Here is a 19,266-nt window from a genome sequence, read left to right as displayed (position 1 = left end):
TTATTAACCTGGTGGTAAGTTCGCAATGAATGCTGTCCAGTACGACAATTAATTATTCATAAATTTAATGAGCGAATTAATGATACGCCACTGTTTCATGACAAAATTGAAGAAACTAAACTAAAACTAGTTTTAGTGAACCCTAATCGACATTTGATTTCGGAAAATCGACTATATATATATATATATCATAGTTTAGGCAAAATTGTAAAATTTCCAGGGATTTTGTGCCTAAACGGTTGACTTTAACGAAAATTTTCATAGAACCTTTTTTAAAGGAAATTTTATTCTCTTTAATTTTGCTTTCTTCAAATTTTTGCGAAAAACTCATAGTTTTCGAGATATTTACAAAACACCGATTCTGGGCATCATCTTGGCAAGATGGCGGCGGCGCCGCGCCGGCGGCAAGTCTGGGAATGTGCATTTTATGGATTTTAGTTAGGGACCCCAAAACCTATAAACCTGCAAAGTTTCAAAACTTCCGGACTTTTTTCCAAGCAAAAATCCCCAATGACTGAACTAATAAAATTGCAGAAAAACCATAGGACTTAAGAAGATTTTACATGCCTCTATCATGAATGAACAATCAAATGTATTAAAAAGATATAAAAATTGGGTCGATACATTTCTTCTATGCCGGATTTTGAATCATCAAAATTTCAAACGGCACAATCTCAAGTAGGCGTTTATGCAAAATCTTGCATCCAGGGTTGGAACTTTATTTTTCACTATTAGCTACTCATTTTACTACATCTGTAATATATTATATTTAGCTTAGATATATTATCTTCATTTCAGTGGTATACAGGGTGGCGCCTCTCATACGCCGCGGAGGCTCCAAGGAGAACGACAGTTTATATTGAAATGGAATTTTGTGAACATATGTAGGTTAATTTAGAGCACTTTTAAAAATATAGGAAGTTCTACAGGGTGTCCTCAAAAAAAGGTACATATCAAAGTTGTGTTTTTTGTAATGGAACACCCTATATATTAATTGATTTTCGGAGTCTGGGAGAAAAATAAAGGTGTTTTATAATTTTTTTTTTAAATAACGATTTAAAACAGGCACCAAATCAAAAACTGTTTAAACAGGGTCTTAAAAAGTTGTTGCTGCAGTAGAATTTGTGGAAATATTGTATATTATTTTTCAATTTTGGTTTTGACGTTATTTCACTTTGCATAAAAACAAAAACGGACGACACACGACTTAATTATGGTGTGTATATTGTTTATTGTTTAAATAGCGAATTGTTGCTACTAACTTTATTTGCTCTTCGCGTTTGCGTTCTTCTTCCTCTTGTTTCTCCTTAAGCCATTTAGCTCTTCTTTCTTCCTTTCGTTTCGCCCTGCATTCGGCGTGCCGCTTTGCCCGTTCCTCCGCCAACAGTTTTTCGAATTCTTTCAATTTCTCTTCGTACACGGAGTTCCTTTCTTTCTTAAGTTTAGCCAAAAACTCATCCTTGAAATAAAATTTTTATTTAATTTTAAAATATACATGTTTTTACATAAAGAGTTAAATTATAATACATGTTTTATTAAAAATTATATTATTCCCTGTCACACTCATTAAAATCCAGACCACATAAATTGGATGACCAGCAGGGTATGTAATTGCACCAAGACATATAACGATGCCGGACGAGGCTACCCCTGTCCGTCATACCAGGCGCCCTCTACTGACTGTGGTCATGTGGCTTTACCGCCTGGACCAAGAAGAGACAACCTCACCAAAAACCTGAATCCTACGATGGCGGGACCAGATCAAAGGGATGCGTGGCTAGATAGAGGACTAGACTGTAGAAGTGGACCGACTATCCCTAACGACTCGTGGGAACACTATGAGATCTAGCATTAAAAACACCACCGGTGAAGCTGTAGGGAAGCCCCCTAGCGACACTGGGAACATTACAAATGAAAGTTCCAAGGGACCAAATCCAAAAGAAACTAGAAGAGAGGCAGCTGACACTTGCTTGGGTTAGGTATCATCCTCCACAAGTGGCACACAAGCTACCACCTTCACCAGCAAGGGTCGGGAGCCTACCTCTAGACCCAATAAGCGACACAAGCTACCGTTTCGTCTACCCGGTCTGGGTCAACCAGGCGGGCTAGACGATTCTCTGAGAGTAGGTCTTAGCGGAGCAGAAGCACGGAGATACCTCCGACTGCTCCACGAAGGACTTGCTCCAGAGGAAGCAAAAGCGAAAACAGTCTGGCGAAAAGGGGAGAGTAAAGAAACCAAGAAACAACCTGACCCATCCCCATCAAAGGGCAAGAGAGGGAGCGAGAACCTCTCACCTATTCTCCGACAGGGAGAGAAAAAAGCCAAGATGGAAAGCCGTCCAACACCGGGAGGCAAGCAGGGACCTATCACCAACTTTGCCGCTATTGCTTGACAAGTGAAATAGCGGTGCTGCCAAATGATTTCCCAGAGGTTGCTCTGACGTCTCTAGAAGAGGCTATACTGGACGAAGTAGTGGCGATCGGATCGCAACACAACGATCTACACAATGTGGGTCAGCTGCGTTTTGCAGGGATACACTTTCGGGTGGACATGATCCTCATATATTGTGTATCTCAAGAATCGGCGAATTGGTTGGTGGAAATCGCACCTAAGCTTAAAAATTGGCAGGGGCTAGAACTGCTTGCAGTGAAGGGAGAAAACTAAAGGGGCGCCCATCACGGTCTTTCTGCCGAGGAGCAAGGGGAAAGACACCACCTACCTGCTGAACCTTATCCAGGGTCAGAACTTCAATGTAAGGACATCGAATTGGCGAGTCATCAACTCGAGGGAGGAAGGTCATGGTCAGGTCCTTACAATAGGAATTGACCCCAAATCCAAGAAGGCAATCAATAGAGAAAGAGGGACAAATCCTCTACTACAGATACGGGACAACACCAGTATCAGGTTTAAGGAGAGACCAAGTTAAAGAGGTAGAGAAAATAGAGACAGATCCTCCAGCCTCCACCTCACAGGTTCCTCAGCCGGAGGCAAGCTCCTCGACTGTGAAGGGCGGCACGGAGGGCCAAACTACAACCGTGGAAGAGTGTGTACCCTCGGAGGAAGAACTGTTGTCAGAGGAGGATGGGAAATACCCTGTCCCCTCTAGAACAGGGGTATGATGGGTTATAGACTGTGTGATGACTCAATGAAGGGGGGCACAATAGATCTTTAAGGTCGCAGTGATTAATCCCCCCTCTTACTCATTCTACATTCTACAGGGTATGTAATATATAGGCGTAAATTTACTTTATCAGCTTTCATGCGTGCAAATCTGTCTCGCGTAGCTACGGCCAATTTGCGCTCCTCCATCGCGGCAGCTATTCTTTCTTTCTCTTGTTGTTCCCAGAAGTTTTGATCTTGAAGCTGCCTCTCCTTCAAACTCTCTTGAAGTAATGGAATTTCTTCCAAACGCTTAGCACGTTCAAAGTAGTCAACCTTTCGAAAAAAAAAACATTGAGTAAAAGATAAAATATTAAACACTAATAAACATTACTTTCTTTTCTTGTGACTTCAATTTAGCTTGAAGTTCACGTCTTTCCTTTTGTAATTCCTCGGCTTCTTTCGCTGCAATTTGGTCGGCATCCAGTTTTTTGATGTCATCTTCATCCATTTTTTTAAGGATTTTCTGCCCATGGCCAGTTTGACTAATCTATAAAAAATGTACAATGTAAACATATGAATCCAAAACACTTTTTTCTTTATAATGGAAATATTACATTTACCAAAACAATTAATACAGGGTGTCTCACAGAAGTACCACGTATTTTTGGAATCAAAATAAATAAACACTACTTAGGGGCTCTAACTCATTGACGACCAGGTCGCAACGACCTGACCGTCGGCTGGCCGGATGCATTGCATTTATAGCTGCGGCCAGATGAACGACCAGTTTCAACAGAGTTGTCAGATCTAACGATTTTGTACGTTTTACCAATTAGAAAATATTGTTTTCAGAAATGTTAAAATATCCGAGTTAACTAAAAAGCGAAGTTGCTATTCATGAGCTTATTAAATGTTCTAATATTAATTAATGCATTTAAAATATTCTTGTATTTTTCGTTAATAAATACTGGTGTGGTAAATGGAGTAAGTAAAATCTTCAACCCCGACTACACGATAACGTCGTTATTTTCATGTTTTTCAAATCCGCGATGCCTGCTATTCAATCAGCGTTTCATAACAGAATATTCTACGTCCCACATCTATGTAATTTAATATGTGTAGAGTGAGACATGTAACTCGTGAGATTTTCAGCATTATATCAATAAAGGACAAAAACAGTATTGTTCCTAAAGGTGCGTCCAGACTTGAGCATTTTAGCCCGAACGAACAGAGCGCGCACGAACAAGCAGAACAAATAGGCCGAACAAAAAGCATTGTGTACGCGCGACCGACAAAAAGGGAGATATTCTGTTTCTTTTTTCTACTGATTTGAACTTCTACTGATGGCCCTTATCGACTTTAGAAGTAAAAACATATTAGGGCCATCGTAAAAAAGGTCGTCAGACACTGGCTCTAAATATAAGCAGGTAGAAAGTTTAGCTTCCAATTATTTCAATGTTTACAATAAAAATTCCTCTTTTTTATTGTTACTGAGAATCTACAACAGTAAATACTTCTATTTTTATGAATGTTTAAGTTACTTTTACTCTTATTTTTTTTTTAATAATGTACTTAGTAGAAATATAGTCTAATGGACCCTGTGTGAAAAACGTTAAATTAAATATAATATTTAAAAAACAGTTGTCCTCCTTGTACATGACTACAATACAACTAAAAAAACTAATTTAATAAAAAAAAACAAGTGGTTGTAGAAAAACTTTAAATATATGATTTTTTTTATTTTTTAATATCGAAACTCAAAGGTATAATAACAGGTAATCATACCAAAGAATATTATAGTTTTAAGAACTCTCGTGTGGAAGCTTTAGTGATTTGTCATACGGTGGCGCTTTTGAACATAATCGAAGCCTGAAAATGCTAATATTTTAAATTTTGAGGACTACGCGCGGCGATATTTCGTACGGTGTTGCCAAACATATTTTATTTCTCGATATTTAAAGAAAGTTCAACACGTATTGATTATATATTTCGTATATTCGATAGTACATGAGGCATCCTAAGGCTATGAAAAAAAAACGTAGCTATGAAAATAAAATTTTAGATTTTTAATTTTTTTGTACCTTCTAATAAAAATTACTTCTATTCCAATAAAAAATTAACTAGTATGATTATGTGTTATCTGTGTTAGTATTAGGAAACTGGAGTAAATACGGAGAATATTAATTCGTTCTCTAGGATGAGCACAACTAAGTAATTTTTTAAAATTCGACCCATAAGGGGGTGTAATTAGATAATGGGGTGTAATTATACAAAAAAAATCTGTACCTACTAGGAGTATGAACTTTTGCACAGATGTGGCGCATTTGAACATTGATAAGCGATTTTTGGAAATGTATAGCCACTGGGGGGTGAAATTTTGTACAAAAAATGTTAGTTCTAGGAGTATGAAATTTTGTACAGAGTTTCCTTAAGTGACGAAAGTGAGTACCCAGAAGCTAATTTTTGACATTCATCCCCTAGAAATAAGGGATGAAAATTTGTACAAAAGTTTGTTACAATCGGTTTTAGAAGTATGAAATTCTGCACAGACGTTCCTTATGTAACGTAATTTAGCACTAAGTAGCACTTTTTGGAAATTCGCCCTCTAAGGGTGTGAAATGAGGGGTGAACGTTCTGAAACAATTCTGTTGAAGGAATATGAAAATTTGCACAGAGGTTCCTTATGTAGCGTAATTGAATAATTAGAGCGATTTTTGGAATTCATTCCTTAAGGGGGTAAAACTAGGGGTGAAAATTTGTATAATATTTTATGTAAAATCCGTTCTAGGACTAGGAGTATGAAATTTTGTTCAGAGGTCCCTTAAATGATGAAAGTGAGTACCTAGAAGCGAATTTTAGGCATGCATTCCCTAAAAAATAAGGGATGAAAATTTGTACAAAAATTTGTTAAAATCGGTTTTAGAAGTATGAATTTTGCAGACGTTCCTTATGTAACGTAATTTACCACTGAGAAGCAATTTTTGGAAATTCGCCCTCTAAGGGTGTGAAATGAGGGGTGAACGTTCTGAAACAATTCTGTTGAAGGAATATGAAAATTTGCACAGAGGTTCCTTATGTAGCGTAATTGAATAATTAGAGCGATTTTTGGAATTCATTCCTTAAGGGGGTAAAACTAGGGGTGAAAATTTGTATAATATTTTATGTAAAATCCGTTCTAGGACTAGGAGTATGAAATTCTGTTCAGAGGTCCCTTAAATGATGAAAGTGAGTACCTAGAAGCGAATTTTAGGCATGCATCCACTAAAAAATAAGGGATGAAAATTTGTGCAAATATTTGTTAAAATCGGTTTTAGAAGTATGAATTTTGCAGGCGTTCCTTATGTAACGTAATTTAGCACTAAGAAGCAATTTTTGGAAATTCGCCCTCTAAGGGTGTGAAATGAGGGGTTGAACGTTCTGGAACAATAAATTCTGTTCAAGGAATATGAGAACTTGCACAGAGGTTTATTATGTAGCGTAATTGAATAATTAGAGCGATTTTTGGAATTCATTCCTTAAGGGGATAAAACTAAGGGTAAAAATTTGTATAATTTTTATGTAAAATCCGTTCTAGGACTAGGAGTATGCAATTTTGTACAGAGGTCCCTTAAATGATGAAAGTGAGTACCTAGAAGCGAATTTTAGGCATGCATCCCCTAAAAAATAAGGGATGAAAATTTGTACAAAAATTTGTTAAAATCGGTTTTAGAAGTATGAATTTTGCAGACGTTCCTTATGTAACGTAATTTGGCACTAAGAAGCAATTATTGGAAATTCGCCCTCTAAGGGTGTGAAATGAGGGGTTGAACGTTCTGCAACAATAAATTCTGTTCAAGGAATATGAGAATTTGCACAGGGGTTTATTATGTAGCGTAATTGAATAATTAGAGCGATTTTTGGAATTCATTCCTTAAAGGGATAAGGTAAAAATTTGTATAATTTTTATGTAAAATCCGTTCTAGGACTAGGAATATGCAATTTTGTACAGAGGTCCCTTAGGTGATGAAAGTGAGTACCCAGAAGAAAATTTTGGACATGCACCCCCTAAAAAATAAGCACTCCCTATAAAACAATTAAAAAAAAATTTTGTCTAAAAAAAGTTGGGGTGGACCACTCTTAAAAAATAGATAACCTGGGAATAGGTTGTGACCAAACCAAACCAAACCAGACCTACTGAATATACATTAAAATTTTATCAAAATCGGTCTAGCTGTTTCGGAGATGGTAACAAAAATTAAAAACAACCCCTATTGAAATATAGGGGATGATGGTGGAACGGTGAAAAATTTAGGGTTATTTGTATTTACATCGCCAACTGTAATAAAAACATTTTTTCTTTTCAAAAAATAAAAATGAGGGTGGGCTACCCCTTACCACATAAGGGTATAAAAATAGATAACAACCTATTCTTAGGACGTACTGAATATACATATAAAATTTTATCAAAATCGGTCAAGCCGTTTCACGGATGGTAACAAAAATTAAAACAACCCCTATTAAAAAATAGGGGGATGATGGTAGAACGGTGAAAATTTTGGGTTCTTTGTATTTTTAATGCAAAATAAAAATAAAAATATATATTTTTTCAAAATATAAAAAATGGGAATGTAATCTCTTTATCACTTAAGGGTATAAAAAATAGATAACAAACTATTTTCAGATCCTACTCAATATACATAATAAAATTTCATCAAAATCGGCAAAACCGTTTCGGAAATGGTAACAAGAAACTTTAAAACAACCCCTATTAAAAAATAGGGGATGATGGTAGAACGGTGAAAATTTAGAGTTGTTTGTATTTTTAAGGCCAAATAAAAAACATTTTTTTTTCAAAAATAAATAAAATAGGTAGGCTACCCTCTCGGCTACCCTTATCACTTTGGCGTATAAGAATAGATAACAACTTATTCTTAGACGTACTGAATATACATACATATAAAATTTTATCAAAATCGGTCAATCGGGGATGGTAACAAAACTTAAAACAACCCCTATTAAAAAATAGGGATGATGGGTAGAACGGTGAAAATTTAGGTTGTTTGTATTTTTTAATGCCAAATAAAAAAATTAAAAATATTTTTTTTTCAAAAATAAAAATGGGGTGGCTACCCTTACCACTTAAGTAAAAAATAGATAACAAACTATTTTCAGACCCACAATATACATAATAAATGTCATCAAAATCGGCCAAGCCGTTTCGGAGATGGTATCAAAAACAACCCCTATTAGAAAATAGGGATGATGGTAGAACGGTGAAAATTTAGAGTTGTTTGTATTTTTAAGGCCAAATAAAAAATATTTTTTTCCAAAAAATAAAAAATGAGGGTGGGCTCCTTATCACTTAAGGGTATAAAAAATATATAACAACCTATTTTCAGACCCACTAATATACTTTATAAAATTTCATCAAAATCGGCCAAGCCGTTTCGGAGATGGTATCAAAACAACCCTATTAGAAAATAGGGGATGATGGTAGAACGGTGAAAATTTAGAGTTGTTTGTATTTTTAAGGCCAAATAAAAAAATATTTTTTTCCAAAAATAAAAATGAGGGTGGGCTACCCTTATCATTTATGGGTATAAAAATATATAACAAACCTATTTTCAGACCTACTCAATATACTTATAAAATTTCATCAAAATCGGCCAAGCTGCTGGAGATGGTAATAAAAACAACCCTATTAGAAAATAGATGATGGTAGAACGGTGAAAATTTAGAGTTGTTTGTATTTTTAGGGCCAAATAAAAAATATTTTTTTTCCAAAAATAAAAAATGAGGGTGGGCTACCCTTATCATCTCTAAGGGTATAAAAAATATATAACAACCTATTTTCAGACCTACCAATATACTTATAAAATTTCATCAAAATCGGCCAAGCCGTTTCGGAGATGGTATCAAAAACAACCCTATTAGGAAAATAGGGGATGATGGTAGAACGGTGAAAATTTAGAGTTGTTTGTATTTTTTAAGGCCAAATAAAAAAATATTTTTTTTCCAAAATAAAAATGAGGGTGGGCTACCCCTTATCACTTAAGGGTATAAAAAATATATAACAACCTATTTTCTCAGACCTACCAATATACTTATAAATTTTATCAAAATCGGTTAAGCCGTTTCGGAGATGGTAACAAAAAACTTAAAAAACAACCCCTATTAAAAAATAGGGGATGATGGTAGAACGGTGAAAATTTAGAGTTGTTTGTATTTTTTAATGCCAAATAAAAAAAATTAAAATATTTTTTTTTCAAAAAATAAAAAAAATGGGGGTGGGCTACCCTTATCACTTAAGGGTATAAAAAATAGATAACAAACTATTTTCAGACCTACTCAATATACATAATAAAACGTCATCAAAATCGGCCAAGCCGTTTCGGAGATGGTAACAAGAAAACAACCCCTATTAGAAAATAGGGGATGATGGTAGAACGGTGAAAATTTAGAGTTGTTTGTATTTTTTAAGGCCAAATAAAAAAAATTTTTTTTTCCAAAAATAAAAAAATGAGGGTGGGCTACCCTCTTGGCTACCCTTATCACTTAAGGGTATAAGAATATATAACAACCTATTCTTAGACGTACTGAATATACATATAAAATTTTATCAAAATCGGTTAAACCGTTTCGGAGATGGTAACAAAAAACTTAAAAAAACAACCCATATTAAAAAATAGGGGATGATGGTAGAACGGTGAAAATTTAGGGTTGTTTGTATTTTTTAATGCCAAATAAAAAAAACTAAAATATTTTTTTTTTCAAAAAATAAAAAAAAATGGGGGTGGGCTACCCTTATCACTTAAGGGTATAAAAATAGATAACAACGTATTCTCAGACCTACTGAATATACATATAAAATTTCATCAAAATCGATCAAGCCGTTTCGGAGATGGTAACAAAAAATTTAAAAAAAAACATCCCCTATTAAAAAATAGGGGATGATGGTAGAACGGTGAAAATTTAGGGTTGTTTGTATTTTTTAATGCCAAATAAAAAAAATTAAAATATTTTTTTTTCAAAAAATAAAAAAAATGGGGGTGGGCTACCCTTATCACTTAAGGGTATAAAAAATATATAACAACCTATTTTCAGACCTACTCAATATACATATAAAATTTCATCAAAATCGCTAAGCTGCTTCTGGAGATGGCAACAAAAAATAAAACAACCCCTATTAAAAATAGGGATGATAGCAGAACGGTGAAAATTTAGGGGTTGTTCGTAATTTTTAATACCAAATAAAAAATAAAAACATTTTTTTCTTTCAAACTAAAAATGAGGGTGGGTTACCGGCTACCCTTTATCAGTTAAGGGCAAAAATAGATAACAACTATTCTTAGACGTACTGAATATACATATAAATTTTATCAAAATCGGTTAAGCTGTTTCGAGATGGTAACAAAAAATTAAAAACAACCCCTATTAAAAAATAGGGGATGAAAGCAGAACGGTGAAAATTTAGTATGTTTGTATTTTTTTAATGCCAAATAAAAAATTAAAAATATTTTTTTCACAAAATAAAAAATAGTGGACTACCCTTTATCATTTAAGGGTATAAAAATATATAACTACCTATTCTCAGATCTACTGAATATACATATAAAATTTCATCAAAATCGGTTAAGCCGTTTCTGAGGCACGGTAACCAAACTGTATCAATGGGAATTATATAAGATAATATTATATGTAAACTGGCGGAGTGCGGAGAACGGAAAGACTGATTATAGTAATAGATAAAATTTAAAACTATAATTTAAAACTATTCAAGAAAGTACATTAAACAAGGCAACGCCGCGCGTCTATTCGTTCAATTCCGGAGCAAAATAGCGAGGCAAGTTCACGAAGTTAGCCTGCTCGCCAAAGCGAGGCCCCATCGACAGGTCAGATTTTGATGCCAGACGAGACTTCTAGGGTATTAAGATATTCTTTGACTCGCGCTAACCATAAATAGAGTAGGTATGTCATATAAAAATGTTTTGAGTTTTTACTAGAATCAACCCTTGATAAAAAAAGGGATTAGATTTAAGTTTACCTTTGATCCAGTCTGTATACTATTTCTATGGATTTTCTGCACGTGTGCAAAAACTACACTAAAACACTATATCTTATATAAAATAAAATATTGTGCGTTGAATTTAAGGGATTTCATCTGAAAAATTATTAATTTGGAAGAAAACCGGCAACAAGCGGCAGAAAATAATAATATTTTAGTTCAGTCTACTGGTCGCAACGACCCCTTGGCAACGACCAACGGACGGCCAGGACGTTAGTGTGCGCCGTATCATTTGATTCAATGGTTTTAGGTGTAACAGCGGCCTGGCCGGTGCGACCTGGTCGTCAGTGTTTTCGAGCCCTAAGTCTACCTTGGCTCACCCCTATAACTTTTTTAGTTTTTCAGATAAAAAAACGAGATTTCGTATATTAGTATTATATGACATAAATTAGGATTGATTGACGTATTCAGTTGTATTTGGTTATGATTTGGTTGCAGAATAAATAAAATAATTTTTTTTAATTATTAGTTCAACCAATAGGTGCGAAATATGTCAATGAAACAAAATATATTTATATATTCTGTAATAACAAAAGTAAAGATAATATAACTTAAAAATAAATCTACTTTTACTCTATTAGTTTTTTTCAAAATGGATGCAAAACTATAAAATGTGAGTAAATATTATACCGGAAAAACAAATATTTTACCTATATTTTAAGCCTAAAATATTATGCTTTTCAAACATGGATATTGTGGTACAACATTAAACCATAATCACAAACAATTTAAGAATTTTCTAATTTCTAAAAAATGCTTACCTGGTGCAACTTTGAGATGCCTATCTTTAATTTGTTGGATTTCGTTCAAGTGATTTGGGCGTCTCTCGCGTTCTGACGCCTCTTCCGCTGTTCAGCCAACATTGGTTGCCTTTGAATTTCCTCAATACTGCAAATAAATTATTTAGAATTTATTAAAATACTATATATTTTTTTCATTTACCGTTTTTGTTCTTCCTTCACGAACCGTATTGAGCCTCAATATAATTCTTTCTATCCTCAATAATTTTATGCCTCTGAAGAAATCTTTGGTGTTCTTTAACTTTCGTTTCATGGTAATTTTGGACCATGCTGTTCCTAATTCTTTCCCTTTCAGTCTGTAGATATAAACAAAAAAGCTTTAACAGCAAAAACAAAATATAAACAATATTATTCATACCTTCTTCTTATTGGGATAAATATTAACAGCTTGGTTCAAACACTTGACATATTAACAAGCTGATTACGAACTTGTTCGCTGGCATAACTCTTGTAGAGTTGGACCCTTCAGGCTTATCTTCTTTGGCTTTCACTCAGATCAATACCAAAGTGAATGCAGTGTTTACCATGATCTATTCTGATCTAAAAAAATAAAGAAACTTTGGTAAAATAAAGAAATAAAAAAAAAATAAAGAAAAGAAAGAAAAAAAAAATAAAGAAACTTTGGTAATTATTGGGAAAACAATCGTCCGGTTTTCACCAAAATTGGTACACACCCTATTTTGAGGTCGTAGATTACGAATCTGAACTTTTTTCTTGGCGGTCTCTTACCGTATTTCAGAAAAAACGGAAACTTATTTCAACATTGAATTTTTCTTTATTTCGGCCCTATAAAGTAATAATTTCCCTACATTTTCATTATATTATAGTTTATCTAAGCCACACTTGATTGAGGATAGAAAAATGTCCAAAATTTTACTGAAAAACACTTTTCTTACCAAAATAACAAAGAAAATAATTGAGACCAGATGGAAGTTTGACATTTCATATATCCTTCTTTCTCTCTCCTATGTAATGAGAGAGATAAATATTATTCTAGACCTAATTGGACCTAATTTAGAAATTTGAAAATTTACAATGTTGCAATATCTTCTATTTTTTCGGGTGATTAGGGATTTTAAATAAATTACCTATTATGAGATCTGACAGTTAAATATACCTACCTATTCACAAAGTTACGCGGAAGAGTTTTGATTGCATTGGTTTCAACTTTTATGCGGAGGGAGTTAATCTTTTTTTGATATAATAACAAAAGATTAACACCCTCCACATGGAAGTTGTAAGCAATGCAATCAAAACTCTTTCGTGCAACTCCGTGGTTATAGTCAGATCTCGTTGTAAACAGCAGTTATGGAAGGAGCCATTCTTCAGGCGACGTGAATAAGCGAAAAACACGCTAAATTTAGGGTTTAGTATTGGCAACGTTAGTTTAAAATGCCAGAAAAACACATGCAACCAACATTTTCAGATTGTTTACAAGTCTATTTTAAAATTTTCCCCATTATGCATAGAATTGGTTAAAAAAGTAATAGAAAATAGCAAAAACATCATTGTTTATTGAATACCTAACAAAATATGTGCTAGAAAACCTTAAAAGTATGAGAAATTAAGAAAAATTCGATGTTGAAATAATTTTCCGTTTTTCTGAAAAAACGGTAAGAGACCGCCAAAAAAAAGTTCAGATTCGTAATCTACGACCTCAAAATAGGGTTTATACAAATTTTGGTGAAAATCGGACGATTTCCAGTTTTCCCAATAATTACACTACTTTTTATTAAAAACATTGACTTACCTGCATATCATTGTGCCTCACCGCATCAACCAAAAGTCTCTCGAGATGAAATGGAGTTGCAAATTTAGCCAACTCTAAAAGTCTCGAAAATTCAATTGTTTGATAAACTTGTGCGGTTTGTCTTACAAGTCTAACCAAAGTAACATCTTGTAGGGCTGGCACATATTGTTGAAGTGCAACATTTCCTTCATCTGTAATAACCAAAGTATATCAAAATGACTAATATACAAATCTAAGCAAATTTTACCTCCTTGTATATGTTGAATAATACCATGAACATGTGAACATAAGTTCAAGGGATCGAAATCAACTTCTAACCATCTATGTAAAATCTTGAAGTTGTGGTGTTGGCACTACGTTAATAATGAACCTAAAAAATGCATTAGTGAATATAAACATCAAAACAAACACTGGAAATTTACCAAATCCTTTAGAAGACTTGCTCTAGTAGGTGGTTGCATTAAACCTAAGAGTATGGCTAATCTTTGTGCTTTTTCTAAAGGCGATTTATCGGTTTCAATAAATCTATCAAACTCTGGATGGGCTGAAGGCAATGGAATAGACAAAGTCGCAAGTAAGACTCTAGAAAATGAAAAAGTTACAAAACTGTGGACAAAAGACAAGCAAATACTATATACTTGCAAGCCATTCTCTGTAGCTCTTCCTGAGTAATATTCTTCTTCATTTCTTTGCTCAGTTGCAATAATTTGAACAGAGCTGCAGCATGGAACAGGTAATTTCCAGCTTTCCAAAAGACCATTGCAAGTTTTTGATAGTAATTGGCCATAGTTTTAGGAACAGGCATTTTCTTAGATAAGTTCATTAAATTGTTAATATCTTCTATGGCTTTGTAAGCTTCTTGCCATAATTCCATTTGAATTGCAAAATCTAATTGATGAAGCCTAAAAACTCAAGTTTAGCAAATATTTTCTATTTAATTAATGGTATTTAAGCAAGACCACACAAGTGATAATGGAATTCAGGTTCAATCATTTTAATGTAAACTAACCAACAACCCTAAAACATTTTTTGGAGGGAAAATTAAATACATGAGATACATGAGAACTTTTAAGTTTTGAATTTTTATCAAAATATTAATATTAAACCATAAATCTAGATAGAATATTTCACTAAGATATCTCTGTTCCTTTTGATTTTTTTTTAATTAAAAAAAATATTTTACATCATCAAATTTAATTAAACTACACAATTAAAGAAGAAATATGGGGTCCACTTCAGGTGATCTTGCTCATTTACAATTATTACTAAATTACCTCGTCTCTAAATTTAGTTGTTGCGTTTCTGGTTTAGACATAGACACATTAGCAACCTGGGCAGGTAACTTACATATATCTTCCAAATGTTTCCGGAGCTTATCGCACAATTTCCTGAATTCAGTTTCCTATTATATTTCAGACAAAACTGAAATGCCATTCTGGCAATATCGTACAAATTTTCCACATGAGCATTAGTTCTAAGAAGCCTAAACATTGACAATAAGACTCCCAAAGAAACTTAACCCATGGAGCGAATATGGTGCGGCCTGATCGATCTTGAGCATCTTCACCAGACACAGCACTTAAAAGTATACTTTCCGGTGTTGCTAAGTTGTCTAAATCATCTATATCAATTGCTTGAGCTGACTGTCTGTGCAGATTCAGTTTTCTTCAGCCATTCAGAATATCATCCTTTATTACATTTTCTAATGAACTTACATTGACAGATTGGAACATATTACGATATTGAAATAATCCTTCTTTGCAATATGAGACTTTTTCAGCTCTTACACATAATCAAGGTATTTAAACATAATCGGCTCTTAAAACCGAGTCCTTGACCAATTATAAGCCCATTTCTTATTCAAACACTTCTTGTAAAGTATCAAGAGCTCTAGCTGGTTTCCCAACTTCAATGAACTCTGTAAATGCAGAACATTAAATCTTCGTAACAGGAAATATGTTATTTATAAAAAACAAGATTATAAGATCCATATGCCCTAAAAGCTTACCATTAGCACGTTTTAAAGCGTTCTCCGGCCTTTGTCCGTATCGAGCCATTTTTAACAAATCTATATAAGTAACTGCTTTATTTACATTTACTTCTTATTTCAGGACGAAAATGATCAACCAAATCGCCCAGAAATCTAAAAAATATTCTAAAAATTATAAAATAGACTGGATCAATTTAATGACCTTTTAGTCATCTGTCACTTCCGTCACTTCGCCACGATAAGAATATAAACCACAGAACAACTGCAGTGCGTCCACGTTAGAGATGTGACTATAAATTAGTATATGATCGTTTTCTTTTATTCAAGGCTCCAAAAGAACATGATGAAGCCGAAGACGCGAATATATTACCAATTAAACTTTAAAAAATACAAGCTAAACCCGCTAAATCTTATTCAAAGTGTGGTATACCCAAAGTGTAAACTTTAATTTAGAGCAGTTTAGGTCATATAATTTCTATAAATCTATATCAAAAATGGGTATACCCAAAAATGTTTTATATATGATCGGAAATTCAGTTGAAGCTCTCTTCATTCCCGCCAAGCAGGGGCGCATATATTGGAGGAGTAATGGGGGAAATTACCCTCACAGACCTCACAGGGAAATTCAAAACCAATCATATACCAATCACTGAACTTACCACTTTGGTAAGCTATGGATACTGTGGACTGTGGATCTGGTGGCTTCTTGAAGCCTAATATTTGCCCTTTCATCAGTGTTGCCAGATGGAAAAAATAAAAAGTGGTATCGAGTATTTAAAAAAATGGTATTTGACTGAAAAAAAATGGTATTTTTACTTTTAAAGAGGATCTTAATATTTTTATAATTTTGATGCTATGATTAACCGTGGATTAACCCCAAAAACCAAACGAACCTCATTTTGGTTGAAAACATCGTAGCTGTTGGTTGTCACATCAGTTTTGAACTCTTGCGCAAGGCATTTAAATTTTTTTTAACATTTTATTTATGCAAAATAATAATAAAAGAAATAGGTATAATTAATAGCTTTTTTCGTTTTCCAGTTATTACCGTTTCTGAACCGTCCTAGAATTGTGATGCGTATGCGCAGAAGGAAATATGAAGACATTATTTCATTTGCGCATGCGCTGGAGAGTTCTTGGACAATTCAGAATCGATAATAACAGGAAAACGAACAGACCTAATATAATAATAAGGTAATGGGAACATTTTAAATAGATAGGTAACATAAAATATATTATTAATAATTCAGCATTAATAATCTACATATTTGGCTCTGAAAATATAGGTAAAACCATAGACTTAGAATAAAATAAAACTTTTCAAGAAATAATACCTATAAAAAATAATAGAGATATGAGATAGCCTAATAGAGATGTGCTTCATATTTTTAGTAGATGTAAAACTAGATTGGTTTGCATTAAAAAGCTTAAAAAATGTAGATCGCTGGGATTCTAAAAAAATGGTAGAAAAATGGTAACGTCTTCAAAAAATGGTAGAAAAATGGAAAATGGTATACTCAAAATGTTTGCAGGTATCAAGGAAGAAAAAATGGTATAGATACCATTTAAATGGTATATCTGGCAACACTGCCTTTCATATTTGCTGCATTTAATCACAGATACTACGCAAGCGCACATCGGCGATGTTGCCAAATTTCAAGTTATTTTTAAATTATTTACAGTTTACAGTAGACAGTACAAAACAATTTTGTTTTAATTTTATGATTTTAAATGTATGTTAAATATTCAATCAGTAATGATATTAAATTGATGATTAATTTTATAATTTAATAATCAAAATTAAGGAAAGAAGGTTAATGGAGATTGTGAAGTTAAGGTACTGTACTATGATTGTAATCGGAGGTGTAAGTAGGTATATAAATACCTTATTTATATGTATATTTGCCATAAGAATTAAAATTATCATTTGCGGATTTTTTCTATTAGGAATTATTTTGCATCATCAATATGACACATTTATTACACCCAAGTTGTTCAGTTTCTAGTTATTTACAGGCAACAATAGTTTTATATAGATATGCATATTATGACGAAGTCCAAGAATATTGTCAAGAAAATGGCGCATCCGCCAGAAATTAAAATGTATTACTGGTTGCCTGCAATAACCGCAACGTATCCGCCAGAAATTAAAAGTGACTTTTCAGGCGCTTACCTTTTTAGTCGTCGAGAAGTGCAGGAACTGTGACAATAGAATTGTCTGGTATGAAGAAGTACGCTGCTTTCGGAGAATTGGGAAATTTCGAGAAGCAGTCAATAGAGTATATAAGCCGGAGCCATCGACAACTGAGACAGTTTTTGAAATTTGAATATACCGGCTGCTGCCAATGGATGGACTGACCAGGAGAAAGCAGCGGCACTCGTCATCGCGCTGCGTGGCCCTGCCCTGGAATTGCTACAAACTATTCCTGCAGCCCAACAGCAGGAGTACGAAACCTTGGTTACTGCATTGGACCGAAGATATGGCGACCAACATCGACGTCAACTTTACCAGGCCCAGATCAAGACACGCATGCAGAGGTCCGGAGAGAGTCTGCAGGAATTTGAAGCAGACTTACGTCGGTTGGTACACCTGGCATATCCAGAAGCACCGGAAGGGTTTAGGGAGGAACTCGCCGCCCAGTGTTTTATCAGCGGATTGAGGGACAACGAATTACAGAGGGCGCTACAAATATCACGATTTTCTACCAGCACGAAGCACTGGTCAGGGCGCTGGAAATCGAAGCTGCTTTTAGCGCCATCCCTAGACCGAAGATAAGATCGGTAGCGGTCGAGGAACAGCCCGAAAACACTCACAGAGGTTTGGAGGAGATGTGTAAGAAAGTCGACAAACTATGTGAGCTACTAATAAACAAGGGAGTCAGCAACACCCAGACAGAAAACCAGAGAAGATTCCAGGACATAAGGTGCTTTAGAGGTGGCAGGAATGGCCACATTAAACGGTATTGCCGCGTTCAAATGCGATCCCGTTCACCATCCAGAGAACGTAGGCACCAGGAAAACTAAAATCAGTCAATACTAAGGGGCGAGTATTGACTGGGGAGAACAGAGCCCCAAGGATTTTTTCCATTAGAAATCTAGGAAGAACCGCTGACAGTTTGGTGATCGACGGGAAAGTCAATGGAAAGGGAATCCGAATGACAGTGGACACTGGCGCTATGGTTTCGTTGGTGCGGGCTAACTCAGTGCAAGGATTGAAGCTGGTGCCTCTGAGAAGAAGAGTGTGTTTACGTACAGTTACGGGGGAAATGGCCGTTGTACGGAGAGGCTATCGTCGAACTGAAGTTAGGAAATTTGAAGTTCCAGCATAGCGTTTTAGTGGCAGATATTGAAGATGACTTCATCTTGGGCATGGATGTGATTCGTCAACATGGATTTTCGTTCGATCACCAGAGAAATATCTTAAATATTGGAAATGAAGAGTTCATGTTATCTCCAGACGAGGACCAGGAAGAATGGATGTAAGATCAGCGGAAACTGTGGTGATACCTGGTAATACCGAGAAGATCGTATTCGGTAAAGTGGAGAAAATGCTGGGTGCTGTGTTGGATCGGTACAAAA

At 34.6% G+C, this 19,266-nt stretch overlaps 1 pseudogene; it reads right to left on the bottom strand.

The window, feature by feature from the left end:
- Window positions 1-1,262: 1,262 nt before the first annotated feature.
- On the bottom strand, window positions 1,263-15,930 carry LOC115887878 (annotated as a pseudogene).
- Between the last annotated feature and the right edge of the window lie 3,336 nt (window positions 15,931-19,266).

This window comes from Sitophilus oryzae, unplaced genomic scaffold, assembly GCF_002938485.1.
Source record: "Sitophilus oryzae breed Bouriz unplaced genomic scaffold, Soryzae_2.0 scaffold_650_pilon_pilon, whole genome shotgun sequence".
NCBI classification, from domain to species: domain Eukaryota; kingdom Metazoa; phylum Arthropoda; class Insecta; order Coleoptera; family Curculionidae; genus Sitophilus; species Sitophilus oryzae.
Note: the sequence above shows the minus strand (reverse complement) of the source record. Positions and strands in the feature narration are given on the sequence as shown.